Source organism: Mustela erminea, chromosome 7, assembly GCF_009829155.1.
Source record: "Mustela erminea isolate mMusErm1 chromosome 7, mMusErm1.Pri, whole genome shotgun sequence".
NCBI lineage: Eukaryota > Metazoa > Chordata > Mammalia > Carnivora > Mustelidae > Mustela > Mustela erminea.
This window is the reverse complement of record NC_045620.1, coordinates 86,527,495-86,543,382: the sequence shown is the minus strand read 5'-3', so window position 1 is coordinate 86,543,382 and position 15,888 is coordinate 86,527,495. Positions and strand designations below refer to the sequence as shown.

Below are 15,888 nucleotides of genomic sequence, written 5' to 3'. Positions count from 1 at the left end.
TCAATGAAGCTAAAACGAGAAATGAGTACAAGGCAGAAAGAAATATACATTGGAAAGTATTTTGAAAATACATGGTTATACATATTTGTAGTCTGTGAGCCTTAAAGAGAGGCCCAAGGTAGTATAAATAAGGCCATGAAAAGTCTCAGGATATTCTTGATGACAGAGTGTATCTATCCAGAAGTAAGAAAATTGGCCCCTGGAAGAAGAGTATGGCATCTCTTTGTTCTTTTGTTGCCATGTTATCTTCATTGGTAAATGGAAGTCTTACTTCTCCTGGAACTTAAAGCAGAGTGTCTAAGAAAATGAAATTGGTTCCGTTGAACACGTACTTAATGGAGCCTACTGTGTGTTCAGCACTCAGCTTAGTGCTGTGGAGGATAAAAAGGATAAAAGGCACATTTACTATCCACAAATAAGCCACAAACTTCTTGGAGAGACAAGACCCCCACATATAAAGCAGTTGACTAATGCTTTAATGAGACCAGGTGGGATAGGGTTTTGGGATAAATGTATGGCATAGACTTTGAATGCTAGAAGAAATGAGGAAGGAGAGACTTGGAGATCTGGGCTTGGAGGTTTCTAGATATCATGGTGCATACATTAGACATTGAGGAGGACTGTGCTGCAGACAGGCAGAGAAGTATGAAAAGGAGGATGTGGAAGGTAGGAAAGTAGGGGGGTGCAGTAAGAGCCAAGACTGAACCAAGTATGACTGACTAGAGCAACATGTGCAAGCTAGTAGCCACTCATAAAACGTGACTAGTTTATATTGAGATATCCTATGCCTAAAAATACATACCAGATTGCAAACTTTTAATATGAAAAATAATATAAAATAGCTCATGAATAATTTTAAAAATATTGATCACATTTTGAAATATTTTAAATATATTAAGTTATATTATTAAAATTAATTTTCCTGTTTCTTTTTGCTTTTTTTAAAAAATGTGACCACTAGAGAATTTAAAATTACATTTGTGATTGCATTAAGTTTCTATTGGACAGCGCTGGAAGAGAAAAAGGTATCAGGGAAGAGAATGCCTAACTTAAGAAATTGTCTAGCCCAGTAGGTTCCTGCTTTTCAAGAAGAAACTGTTATAGCAAAAACCAAAAACCAAAACAAACAAACAAAAAAACAACCCTCCCCCACAAAAAAAACTTCCACAGGAAAGTAACTGCTCATTCAGTACCAAAAGCAACCAAAAATTCAGTAATATTTCTAAACCCATATTGAATGGGTTTCATACAAACTCTGGCAGTTTTACATATATATATGCATATATATTTACATATATATGTATATATTATGTATATATACATATATGCATATATATATGTAAAACTGCCAGAGTTTTACGTGTGTGTGTGTATGTGTGTGTGTGTGTGTATAGTAAGATAGCTATGGGTAAGGACAACTTCATGTATAAGTGTGTGGGCCCCTTGTGCTAACTCCGAGGTCTGCCAGGTCTATAACTATCACTTTGGAGCTGCATCTGGGTGGTGATGATGAAATAGTTGAAAAGAGAAAGCTGGCCATACTGGGTAAAGCCTTGAGTGTCAGGCATAGGATTTGGGGTTTTATTTCCGAGGCAGTGAGGAATCTTAAATACCCCACACTCTTTCACTGTTTCCTTTATCTAACCAGTGTAGCTCCTTGAGCAGCTTTTGTCTTGCTGCTGACTTGCAGTGTTCTAGCAGCTTGGATATGGCTGCAAGTACCCTAGATCTCCAAAGGAGGAAACTGAAAGGAGATCTAAAAAATGGGGGTCGAACCTTTCTGGTGTCCTCAAACCTCTTTTAGAATCTCTGTGCGGTATCTGGGCAAGTCTGCCAGTCAAGGACCTATTGCAGGCTTGGGTGACAGCTATGGAACTGTTGTTACCTCGTGGCCAGAGACGCTGCTGCTGCCCTCTTGTCTTCTGAGTCTCTGAGTATTTTGAAATTCTTTCCCCAACTTGTGTTAAATGCCTGACTTCTATTTCCAATGCCCTGTCCCCTCCTAGAAGATTAGAAGCATCCAACTCACCTGTCAGATAGAAGATAACTATGGCCGCTTGTCTAAACCTGCTGCTCTCAAGGCTGTTATCCGGGAAGAGGTCTGCATGGGGCAGTCCTCTTGGTAGCAAAAGACATGCCACTTCAGGGTGTCATCTGAGGTTGGTGATCATTATAGTCAATAAGGCCCATACCCGAGGGGTTAAAAGGACATGTTATAAACTCGGGTAACCTTGCTACTGTTTGGGACACAGAGATTTATTTTCTGGATTCCTCAAGCCTTTCTCAGGAGATTTTGTCCTGTAAGTCTTGCTGACAGATTTATCCTGGGCTGCTGTCATCAATGGCTGTTTTCTCACTAAGCAGGTGGAAAGCAGAAGCTGGGGAAGGGAACTGCTAGCTGAGAGGTCATTTGGGAATCGGTGCCATGAAGTGGACATAAATTTTATGTATTCTGCAAGGCTTTAGCTATTGCTTCTGCCTTGTCCTAGATCTTTCCTTTGTGACAGTTTTTGCCATCAGTGTTAGCATTATTGTCTGCAGCGGTAATTAGAGATTTAGGCCTTGCCCATGCAGCATGCACAGGCCATCACAATTCCTACAGGAGGAGTGGTTTGGTTGTAACCACAAAAATAGGCCAGGCAAAATCTCATGAGACCAGCTTTCCAACATTTCCAGGAATACTTTCAAACTGGTAGACATGCCCAATGCTTCTGCCAGTCCCACTGTTACCAACCACCCATGGCCAAGGGAGCAAATCCTGTTTGACTTTGGTTCAACCTGAGTGACAGAGGTTTTATAGGGAGAGAGTAATGAGATAAAGGAAATAAGGAAAGAAATGGTAAAATAATAATAATAATAATCACAGAACTTTAGTACTATAGAAATTTTTAAAGATATCAGACCCAGTGTTTTGTTTTGTTTTCACCAGGAAATCCTTTGTTGAATCAAAACTGTTATAGTTAACATTTGTTTAGCTCATAGCATAAACTGGGAAGTGAGGTAAATGTTTTTTACATATTACCTCATTCATCTTCACAAAAACCCAGGAGGTAGGTGTTACTGTCTTCATTTTCCAGGCAAGAGAACCAACACACTGATGCTAAAGAACATGTGTGAGGTCACACAGCTTGGAAGAGGTGAATGCGGATGGGAGCCCCAGCAATCGGTATCAGAGCTGGTGAGGTACAAACTGGATACTGGGGGTGTATCCTCTCAAATGTGCTCTTCACCTCCGTGCCCTACCGGGTGGGATAAAATGAACAGAAAATCAGGGGACTGCTTTGTTGAAGCCAAGATAGGGTGCAATCTAGACCTTAACTATTCAGTTCTTACCCCTCACCCCGGGGTCCCTAAGGGGACCAGCCACTTCTGATCTAGTCAAATTCCCACATGTCCTTGGTTGATGAAGCTGAGAAGCTGTTTGAAAGGTGCGGAGCATTGCCTAAGGTCACATAACCCATCAGTATCAGAGCCCAGCCATTTTGATTCCCAGGCCACTGCTAACTCCATACTCCCAAATAGCAACACCAAGATGCCTCCCTGCACCTGAAATTCTGTTGTACTAATTTCTCAGTGCCAAGAGGCAGGCAACAGAGTAGGTCAAGCCCAGAGAATAACTAGAATGTTCTACAGAAACAAATTTTTGGTGCAACTAGGAAATGGCCCCAACCCTTCCAAGCTCCTGCCAACAGCTGATGCAACAGTTGCTTAGTCCAAAGCCTGCTCTCCCAAAATGATGGCTACAAAATGCCCAAGGCTCTATTCTTAGAACTTCTCATTCATTTTTAATTGCTACCGAGGCAACTCATGATCCCTTTCAAGGTCTAACCTAGCATGCTCTTCTTGCCCTGCTGGACTTTATAGTCTGGTTTCTTCTGCTTTGGTGTACCGAGAGGCTTTTTTAAAAGGGAATTCACTTTTGCATGTCCTCTTCCTCTTTCTTGGCTTCCTCCTCAGAGAAAGGGATCTGGTAGTTTTTAATTAAAACTCCCTGAAGGGACTGAAATCTGTCTTGAAGTAAAAGAGGTGCAGGCTGTCATTGAAATTTTGCCTTAGTTACTTAATCAGCTGCCCACTATGCACAACCAAAGGATTCATGCCTGAGCAAATGTTTTCTGGTCTGAGAAGGGAGGTAAAAGGGCCCATTAGGATGCAGAGGGTGGGGACCACAGCTGCAAAGGTACCTGGGGAGATGGTTGATTCTTTTTTGTAGCCCCATGCTGTTCTGGAATGTGGGTGCTGTCTTCCCTAAGGCCGAATCTGAGGATACAGAAGTAAAAGCTAAATGGTTTTACATCATTGAAAAGAAAGAATTTTTTTTCAAAAAATTTCAAAACTTCTTTCTTGCTGCCAGGGCTGGTTTCATGAGCATGTGACCTATGCGGTTGTGTAGGGCACCCAGCTCACTTGATTTAATACTCTGCTATTGCCATCTTAAAATTCTTAATAATTTTTTTGACCTGGCATTTTCATTTTGTACTAGGCCCTGCACATCATGTAGTCTGCCTAGTCTGCAAACCAGTTTGGGATATGCGGTTTGTGGTAGAAGTACGTGGGAGATTTATGTTTGTAAGGGAGGTATGACCCACTCTAGTTTATAGCCTTTTTACAAAAACCTGCTCTGGCATAAGAATATATGTTTAATTCAGAGTAACAGCAAAAATCTGTACTATTTGAAAAGCTTGTGGTTGCATTGAATTTGGTATCTTTCCTTTATGAGTTAAAAGACTAATCTTTTCTCAGTGCCTTCTGCTATTTTTGGCTTAGAGATCCTGAGACTCCAATGTATGACCTTTTCTGACAGTGCTGGCCTTGCTGGCAGTCAGGTTACCATGGGTCAAGGTCCAGACACTTCATCTGTTGTTTTCCCCTTGGGTACAGAATGAGACCTCATAATGAAGTAAGGAGTTTCGGTGTTATTTATCATCCTTCTAGTAGATAATATTTAAGATAAATCATCAAATGACTTCTAAAATTTCAGGTCATTATATGCAAAAGACTGAGTGTTATTTTTCAAGGTAAATGTTGAAAAATGCCAACATTATAACAAATTAGTTTATTTATATAAACTTCAGTCAAGTAATAATAAGGTATTTTTTGAGCATTTGAAAGAAGACATTGGAAAGGAAATGTTTCGTAATATAGTTATAAATATTAGCAAGATTATCAACATCAGGTTTAAGATATTATAATAAAAAATAACAATAAAATAAGAGAAAAACACAAGTAGCTAAGTTAGGGGAAAAAAGGAAAATGTAATTCTTAATCTCATTTGTCAAAGAATATTAAAAAACCAGAAGTCTACTTTTTTTTTGTAATTTAAGTGAGGCAGGGACCAATTAGGCCTTGTCATTTGGTTGCATAGCTATTATTTGTAAATATACAGTGATCCTTGAACAACATGGGTTTGAACTTGGGTTATACATGGATTTTTCTTTTCTATACACACAGTACAGAACAAAAACAGTAAAATAAATATATTTTCTCCTCTTTATGATTTTCTTAGTAACAGTTTCTTTCATTTAGCTTACTTAAGAATACAGCATATAATACACATAACATTCAAATATGTGTGAACTGACTGCATTATTGGGAAGGCTATTAATAGTTAAGTTTTTGGGGAGTGAAAGTTATCAGTGGACTTTTGACCATGGCGGGGATGGGGTTCAGTGCTCCTAACCCTGTGTTGTTCAAGGATTAACTGTGTATGGAGCACCATGCATGACTGGGTAGTGTTGACCTGTCATCTGCTCTCTGTCTTTTCAGAGAGGCAAATCAGAATACCGACCCCCATTTTGAAAGACTGCAAAGTGTTTGGGGGTTCTTATGGTTTTTTTTAGCACAGACTTAAAAACTCAAGTATCTATAGCCTACCGAAATGAGTATGTGCCCAGGTGGGGACTGGGATGAACTGGAGAGTCATGTCTGGTCTCAAACCAGGGTAGGGTAGGGTAGCAGCCCTACTCAATGACTGATGATCGCTGATGAGAGCGGATATTGTCAGAACTTCTGATTTTTCCAAAAGAGTAGATCTCATCTTCACTGGGAGATTTGGAACCCTGGCTAGTGACTCAAACATTTAAAAATTCTACTGTCCAAAAGCAAATAAGCATCTATGGCAACATGTTGTCATGGGTTGCCCATCTCCACCCAGTACCCTGGTTCTTGCGTGGGCGGAGTCACGGATGAAAGTAGAGAGGAGGGGAGAGACCTTAGGAATGTTATTTTCAGACTCAATTTATTTTTACAAACTAGAGTCAGTGGATTCCTTTTTCATTAGGTTATGGGGCAACTCTTTTTCTTGTTCTAATTTACTTAACACTAGTTTCACATAGCTCCTTCTTCATGGACTCTATTTGCATAACTACACAATAGAAGTGAAAATCTTCTAATCTTTACTTCATATTTAGGATTAGAAAATAAAGGAGTAGGCACAGACATTTCTGACTAAGATGTGTGCAATGAACAGTACCACATGTGGAAGATGAAATAGCACAACTTTTTGGCTATTATTTATCAAAATTGAGGTGAAAGATATGCATATCGTGCTGACATATTTTATGGATTGGGCATATCTTAATGAGTAGATGGCCTAAGTGACCACACCATTTCTCACTTTCAACACTGAAATTTTGTGAGATCAAATCATTGACTTCTTGGGTTTTATGTGATATTTTCCTTATGAGTGAACTGGTTAGACTAAGCTAAGAACTTCTGATTGAGTAAGAAACAAACATCTTTAAAGCTAGTATCATTTATCCATATATGAAATTATAGTCACTTCTGTGTAAAATTTATAGTTTTAGATGTTAAATTTTATGGTGTTGCATAATTAGAATATTAGAATAACCTTTGTCTCCCACTGGCAAATTTCAGAGATTACCCATCTTATTTTCTGAAAGAAAGCCTAAAATGATTTATTTTAGTAGAAATGTCTATGGTGTGTATGTGTTGTCTAGAGTGAGCTTGTATGTATTTATGGTACAGTGTATATGTGTATACGGTGGATGGTGGATGGTGGATGGTGCGTGTGTGTGTGTGTGTCCTCAAAGAGCTGTTTTTGATGATTACAGACCCAATGCTATTGCTGAAATTCACTGTAAGACATCCATCTCCAGTGATGCAAAGTTCTTGTTGTGATCCCTAAATTTCCCTCTTCCTCCTTGCTGGCTATTTTGGTTTCATGATGTAGCTCCTCTTTTCTCTCACCAGCTTTGTTACTTGTCTTCTAGTGCTATCTTCAAAGTCAAGTGTAAATCTGCTAATGATTTCCTTCTTTCTCTCTGATTTTACCCTTTCCAATGTCCATTCTCAACCCTCATGAGCCTTCTTTCCATTGTGTTGTTCTTTTTTTACTTCCCCTGGGTGCTTCTTACTTAATTAACCCTCTACCTCAGTTCCTTTCTTCATTTCTTAATGTTTACTTTACCTTTCTGTCTGATTTCTCAAATCTTAGATCTTTTTCTTGTTTATAATCCCTTTTGTTCCCTATTCAGACCAGTGCACTTGCTTTTTCTCTTTGCCTCTTTGCCTCCCCTGAGAAATGATCTCACAACTTCTCCCTTGTCCTTTTCCTCCCACTTTTTGTCTCTCTACTCTGTTCTTTTTTGTCTTATTTTCTCAGTTATTTTCAAAGAGCATTTAAGGCAGCTTGCAAAGATGCTTACAATAAGCTGAAGTTAGAGAAATAAATTAAAAAGTGACGGAGGAGGAGAATCAGAAGAGATGATGTGACATGAATAGGAAATGAGTGAATAAACACCTCACCTATGAGTCAGGCTCTCCAGAGACTTCCTGATTTTTCCTCTTGCTTGTCTTGATGATATTCCTCCCCTGGAAACACGTCAGAGAAGACTTCCAAGGGCTCAAGAGTCAAAAAGCACTGTGATCACTTAGTTGACAATGTGTTGGTGCCATAGCTAAAGGCCAGGGTGAGAACAACTGGCCTTTGAGAGTATCCAAATACCAGCCATTTTATTACCGACACAGAGCCCTTACTGACAACTGCTTTTCAAAGGGAAAATGCCAGTCATGAAGAAAGGGTTGGGTGTCACCCTTTATCTGCATTTAGGCCTCATCACATGGTAACCCAAGAGTGGATCATGCATCATCCTCAATTGATATCATGTCACCTCTGCTAGACTGCACCTGCCTTTCCTTTTCTAGTTATGCAGAAGCTCTGTGAGAAGGCTCCCAAGACCCTTTTTACCATTTCCCCTCAGGCTCTGGGATGGATGCCATTTCTGCCTCTGGAATTTTCTGAGGCTTGAGGACATTGCAATTTCTTGATGGTGGGGTCTACTATTGATTTTGATTTCCTTAAACATTTTGCCTTTCCTTCTGGAAATTTATGCTTGTTTCTGGCATCTGCCCCATCTTCTGTGAACATTCAGGCACAGAACTCATTTAATTTTTTTTTTTTCATTTTAATCTTCTGGCAGTAAATCTCCCTGCCATTTCTCTGACCTCTTGTTCCTTGTGTACTTAAAAATGCCTTATTTATTTCAACCTCATATGTAATTTATCTTGTGCTCATTCTGTACCTTTGCTTGTCTTATCATTTTTTAGACTATCTTGATTTTTTTCTGTAGTAGTTGAGGGCTTCCTCTACCTGATATACTTGTCCAAATACCCCTTCTTTGCCTTTGAATGATCTTCCCAATACTGACTCTCTCCCTTGATCTCCCTCTCCCTTGCCTTGGTATTTATTACTGTGTATTTCCTATTGGCTGGTAATTACTTATCTTAGTTTTCCATTTTTTCTTCTCCTTTCCATCCTATTACTTTATCCACTGTCACTCTTACCATAATTTTCAGCTACCTAAGACTATTCTGACTTGAGATGATTTGTTGCTGCCTCTTCACAGGCCGGGTATGACATAGAAATCCAGCCCACCCATCTCTTTCTTCTTTCTATTTTTGCAATAAACGGCCAAGTTAATTCAAGTTCCTATCCATCGTAAAAGAAATCACTCTTCAACCATATGGGATAACTTATGACTGCAAATAAAAATTCCCCAATGTTTTGCTCCTCACGAGTTTTCACTTCCCCAGCACAGTTTGGGAAGTCTAAGATGTTAAAATCCCCAGGGAGCACATATTTTCATAAAAATCCACTTTCAACTTCTAAAATGTTTCTTCTAATTTTCTTCTAAAATGTTTTACTCACAGAGACTTGATTTTTCAATAATACTAGGAAGCATCACCGTTTTTCTCTTCTACTCCTACTCTCACCTCTGCCTATGCTGCTTTTTCAAAGAAGGCAATTTTGAGTTATCAACTAGTTTGTTTTCCTCAATGGATGGGCTAGAAGATTTTAAATACAAATATAGGCTTTAGGATCTTTCTCACTCCAACTAATGAATAAAAGCTCACATTAAAATAAAAAAGCCCATTCTGTTTAAATTAATTCTATCTCTGGGTTTTTTTGTGTACATAGTAAGGGTTACTTTCTACACTGCTTACAAAGGCAGTACTTGGCATTGCCTCAAACCCAGCCACTCATTGGTGGCAGAGCCAGGGCATTGTAAGCAGTTTTGGGTGCTACATGGGCTTACATAGGACCTGATCCTTCTCCAGAGATGTTATAAGACTGCTTTGAAATTTAAAAAATAGGCAGTTAAGTATATTTTGGTAGGATATATGTTACAGAGATAACCTCTGTGATCGATTAATTGATCAATTGATTCCTTATTCCAACACCTTTCTGAGGAAAGGAGCTAAAATGGCCATATAATCACTCCATAGAGTTTGATAGAAGTAATTTTCCAAAGCTATGGTCCTTACCTATTTATTAAATCTTGACTTTATTACTGTTGACTGTTAAGAGATTTCCTGAATTTTAATTTCCTGTGTCATCGTTGAAACATCCATTGCTGTGGAAGGGAATTGGCAGGGTTGGTTTTTCTCGAGGAGATATTCCTCTGTCACCCTGGAACAAATGACTTAACCCTTGAGGTTTCTGTCTCAATTTATATATCTTGAGGGCAGTGTTTTCATTCTCTCTCTGCCTCCCAGTAATGCAGTGAGAATGGGAAGACATGGCCGTAGGAAGTAAGGAGAAGGAACTGGCTAATACTTCTAGTTAAGTAGATTTACATTTATGCTCTTAGATTTCAAAGCCTTGCCTGGTAGAGTTCCAGCTTTGAAACTTTGAAAGCTCTCTCTGAAGTTTTCTGGAATTTCCAGTATATAATGCCTAAGATGATAGGTTTCACCTGTGCTAACATCTTACAGAATGTTCTAGATGGCCATCAGTTACAATTTTTTTAATTTTTTGATGGCCATTAGTTACAATTTTTTCTATGTCTCAGTTACACAGCTTCAAAATGATCACTTTTGAAATATGATGCCAAATCATTTATTATCCTGTAAAGCATACCTGGACTTACACAATGCTGTTATTATTCTCATTCCTGGACCATCTTTTCAAAGTTGTCTATGTGTAGTCCACTGTTAAGAATTTGGGGAAATTTTCTCTTTCCAGTCCCAAGAAGATCACCAAACAACTTTACCATGCTTATGGTAGTTCCTGATTTTTTTTTTTAAATAGGGAAAACATTTTATTCCACAAATAAATACAGGGTTAGTATGAAAATAGCTCTAGGAGTAATAAAGATTAAAATTTAGACCAAGGTTTAAATGACTGATATGGGATTCGTGCCTGGGCAGATTTTGCATGTGGCTATGTGGTGGAGAGATATCCTGGTTTCTTGAAGGCTGGGAGAGAGAACTAGACAGTGGTAATGGAAAACGTGGAAAGGGAAGCTTTAGTTGCAGAGGGAGCTGAAAACATATTTTCTCACAATTTTGCCTTTGCGTTTTCTTAGTCTTTCTTATTGCTGGGTTTCAGCTACTTTGAAGAAGCCTAGTTTGCTTTTCAGAACCCCTGATTTTCCATATTCTATTATTTGATGTTTCTTGACTACAGTGGAGACAAAATCTGCAAAGCAGACTGGTGGAATCAGTCCAGTGCTATGGGAGAATCATCAGAAAATATCCCTGATTTCCTCACTCCCTTCAGTTGTGAGGGGGTCAGAGAACCCCGTCCCTCCAGTAGCTTCTGTTCCTATCACTCAGCACAGAAGTTCCAGATAGGGCAGATGCACCTGGAGGGGCCGGCACTTCCCTGCTTACCTCTAAAAATGAGCTGTTTTGTTTTTGTCATTCAGTTATTGCCACAGTAATGGCCCGTAAAAACCAGTCCCAGACCTAGTGGCATACAAAAATAAACATTTATTTCTTGCTTACATGTGTGTTGGTTGGCTGATCCAGCTTTAGCTGGGCTCGGCTTAATCTGTAGCTGGTTTCAAGTCTGCTTCATATGTCTCTTGTCATTCTGGGACCTGCAACTCCAGGAAGCTATTTTTATAGTCACACGTAAGAGGGCAAACTGCCCGTGCAAGCCGTTTCCAGTTGTTCTAGCAGACTCCAATTAGCTGAAGTAAGCCACGTGATCAAACCCTCAGGCAAGGTGTGGGAAGGAGAATTTTGTTTACCCAGGAGGCCATATTGAGGGTATGGAGGTTTAATATTACTGTAGGAGATTGGAACCAATAATTAAATATGCCATAGGCTCTGATAAAATAATAATCAAAACTATTGGATATCCAAAGACTAAGTCACATAAAGGGTGGTTGGACTTTCACAGGTCAAATATTAATGACAACAACATGTATTTATATTTAGAGTAAATTATAAAATAATAGAATATTTTATATTATTCTAAGCTGTTCCATATTCAGTTTTATCTAGGAGTCTCAGACCAAATATAAAATATGTGTATATGTGTGTGTGGTTTTCTAACCATTTATTGAATATTTATTATAAACTGGGCATTATGTTAAGTGCTTTTACATCCATTATCTTATTTACTCTTCTCCCTGTTCCCATGAAGATGATATTTTTATCCCCTTTTGGGAAGTCTGAGTTTGAGAAATCTTATGTAAGCTAACCAAATTTCCATAGCTAGTAAGGGGTAAAAGCAAAACCTCTGGTGGCCTGAAAGTGTTTTCTTGTTATCTATTGTGCTTGCTGCCTACCCATTGTATGAAATCAATAGCCCCAGGAAGTAGATGTTGTCATTTTCATTTCACAGAGCTGTTAAAAAACATAAAAAATAAAAAACAACAACAACAATAAAATCAAGTCAAAACAAACAAACAAATGAAAAACCAGACAAGTGACTTGACTCGTGCAGCTGACACAGTGCTCAAGGGGTAGTGCCAGCCCCAGAATTTGAGCGTTTTGCACTCAGTCCCTTGGTGGCTTCAGTGCTGGACTCAGACTGGCTGTGTAAATTTGTTTATTTTTGAAGCCCCTTGTGCCTGTTGGTGCCCTGTCCCTTCTTACTGCCACTTCTTTCTCTTTGGGTTCTTGCCTTCTTACCTAGAGCTGTCCCTTTCTAGATCGCCTGGCAGGATTGTGCTGTGATGAAATCACAGTGCTGCACTCCTCACCTCTCTGCCAGTTTGGGTTATTTCTGTTCAGACACAGATTTGGCCAGCAGGGCTGTTGACAGTTATATGCTGAATTCATTTCAGGTTGTTCCCAAGCCTGGCCCACAAAAGGAAATCAAGCAAAGGATACTCTTGCTGTTTTTAGGAAGCACATTCTAGCCGGCCTGAGAACAGAATGCTGGGCTTTAACTGCCAGGACCTCCAGGGGTGGGGATGTGTGTTTTCATAGATTTATATTATTATATGAAATGATTTTCTAGAGGAGTTGTGGAGGGAAAGAGAAGTTACACAAAGCAGCCTGGGGGGAGTAAATAAATTGGAGAAACAGCAGCTTGACTCACTTTACTTTGATTGTTGGGGATTTTTATCTGTGTATTGACACGGTAAACCTAGTTCAGTTACATTTCCTTCTTCATCTCTGCTCACAGTTGGGATCTGAGGACCTCCCTTAATCTGATAAACATTAGACTAACTTGGATGATAGGGCTCTCCCTGAACACTTTATTAGTATCTCCCAGGAGCCGAAGGGGCAGGCAGGATGTTGTTTACCTTTGCCAAGATGTTGTTCTGAACACCATGCCCTCTTTGCTGTGAAATACCATCCTCTGTTGTCTGAAACCAGAGCAAGAGAGCTAGACCTGAGGCCAGGATTGGGAAAAGGACTATAAGGGGTGCTCTTTCTCCAAGGATTAATGCCCCCAAGGCACCATGACCACCAAACTGCTGAATTCCAGTGTTGCCAGGTTAAAAGATGTTAAAAGAGGGACGCCTGGGTGGCTCAGTTGGTTAAGCAGCTGCCTTCGGCTCAGGTCATGATTCCAGCATCCTGGGATCGAGTCCCACATCGGGTGGGGAGCCTGCTTCTCCCTCTGCCTCTGCCTGCCATTCTGTCTGCCTGTGCTTACTCTCTCTCCCTCTCTGGCAAATTAAAAAAAAAAAAAAATCTTTAAAAAGATGTTAAAAGAAATAGTGATGTGAGCCTAACATAGTTGTGCATGGGGTACTAAAAAAGGAAACATATTTAGTTTTGTTTGAGAGGGAATAGTTTAGTATGAGAGGGGATAAAGTATTAAGTGGGGAAGGGGTTGTAAGTATGGCTTCTCATGTTGATACTCTGATTATGATTTATAATTTAATAATATCAGGATCAGGTAGCAAGAGAAACCCAAACCAGATGAAAAGTAGGATAAACATGCATAATGGGAAAAGCAGCACACTGACAGTGGGGAGACTGGGTTATTGTCCTTTTCCACCATGGGTAGCTATGTAGCTTTGGGAAAGTCACTTATCCTCCCTATGTCTTCTGCTGAAAAAATTACAGCAGATCCTAAATTGCTTACTATAGAAAGTTGATTTGTGGGTCAAATGAAATAAAATATATGAAAGCATTTTATAAACTAGAAAGTAGTATAAACCCAAATATCAGGGTTTATTATTCTTTCTTAATCCTGCTATTCCACTGCCCTCTCCTCTCAAAGAACAGAAAAATGTTGGCACAGGATAATTTTCACAGTTTGGAAGGAGGGGTAAGTTGTTGCCTTTGCACCCTTCACTGCTAACATCTGTCACCCCCAGCTCTGACAGCTGCTTCGAAGTTCGCGCTATGAAAGTCTCAAAACAGGGTTGGGTCAGCCTCCAGACTCTACTCTGCCATGCCCCAACCATGTTAAAAAATTAACATCTCTTCTCTTTCCATGTGCTTGGAAAGAGGCCATGAAGGGAAGCTCTTGACAATCTTTTTACCCTATTTTTCATTTGGTTTGGGGTTTTTTTTTCCCTCCCCCCACCCTGATATTAGCAAATTGTAAAATATAACCAGAACACCAATGTAAGAACAGGATTTGCATCCCCACTTAATACTTATTCCTTTGCACACTAACGTTTGCAGTGAATTGTTTCATTTCTTATTACCCCATCCAAGAAAATTTCCCATTCAGTAATATTAATAATATATTTTTAAACCTTGACTTAAAATTATAGTAGTGCCAAGAGACTCTAGTTGCTATTTTGTTGAAATAATATCAGGTTGCCTGTGATGCTTTACATAGCTGTCATCTCTGTGATATGATATGTCCATGATTTATTGACCTACTAAAAGTGCTGTCATTGACTTGTCATAATAAACTTTTCTTAAAATATTAAAGGCATAGAACATTGAGTAATGGCTCAAACCAGTACGGAGCCTTGACTTGGTTGTGGATTTAGATTTGGTGGCCTGAAGTTCATCTTTTATGCCTTGAAAATGAAAACTCTGTCTTGGCCCCCCTCTCACTTCCTACTCCCCTCCACTGCCCCAGGGTTAGTTGTCACTAAACAGATTGGCAGAGAGGAGGGGACAGCATGTGAGAAACTCTGAACATGAAGGACTGACCATAAGCTTCAGCCTGATGGTCACTTCTGTGTCTGGAGAGACTTTCTGGCCTCCGCAGTGATGAATCCAACCATGATCCTCATCCAACTAATTTTGTGAATAGACATTGTATTCAATATGGTGGGGTAGTGGTAGGGGTTAATTTTTTTCCAGAAAGGGAAAATGTCTAACCCTGGAATCTGAGTTTATTGGGCATGGATATGGAGGCAGGGAGAAATTTTGAATTGGGGAATCTCCAGGCACAACTGGGACACAGGAAAGGCTTGCAGTAGCCTCTTTGTCTCCCTTTTAGGGACCTGGATCTCTGACTCTGGCATGCTTAGTGGCTGGTCTTCTTGACTCTTGTACTGCACAGGTTGGTCCTGGTGATTTGATAACTATTATTCATTATCTCCTTATGTTCGGCTGGCTGTTCAGATCAAGTTGTGCTGAAGGGATAGGGTTAGGATATCCTCCCCATGCAGTACACGTTGGACATTTAGGGAGGCCTATCAAATCCATTTGTCTGCAAGTAAGACAAATTGATAAAAGTATGAGTCCTAGGATCGTGGAATCTAGGGGTCGGGTTAGGTTGGGGATAAGTAAACAAGGGAGATAAGGGCAATAATGAGGAAAGCTGACGTGAAGTGAAATAGTACAAATGGGCAAGTCAAGTGGCAAACCACAGTCTCCAAAAAGGAAATGCAATGAAGCATTTATGGGTATTTAATCTTATAAACGTGTATGTGCAAACATACATTACCAAAACCCTAACAGATTAACTGTCACCAAATTGCCTTTGAGACTTTAACTTGAATATAGTCTTTTGACCAGATCGAATTTTATATGAACTCCTTAAAAGGCTTCCCCCCGGCCCTCATCCACAGAAATTTTACTCGCATAAAAAGATTGGGTGAGAAATTATTAAAAATTTGGAAGTTTCCAGAGGAGAGATGAATGGGAGGATGGGTGAAATAGATAAAGGGATTAAGAACACTTATTGTGAGGAGGACGGAATAATGGATAGAGTTGTTTAAAAAAATCTTGCAAAATTCCAAATCCTTTGTAGTAATAATTTTT

The 15,888-nt window shown here is 39.5% G+C and overlaps 1 long non-coding RNA gene across 1 annotated transcript; it reads right to left on the bottom strand.

Annotated features, from left to right (window-relative positions):
• Positions 1 to 209: 209 nt before the first annotated feature.
• LOC116596538 lies at positions 210 to 7,977 on the bottom strand. Its single transcript, XR_004288166.1, has 3 exons — positions 7,768 to 7,977; positions 4,185 to 4,260; positions 210 to 371 (listed from the first exon to the last, which is right to left on the bottom strand). It is a non-coding gene; the product is annotated as an uncharacterized LOC116596538 (long non-coding RNA).
• Between the last annotated feature and the right edge of the window lie 7,911 nt (positions 7,978 to 15,888).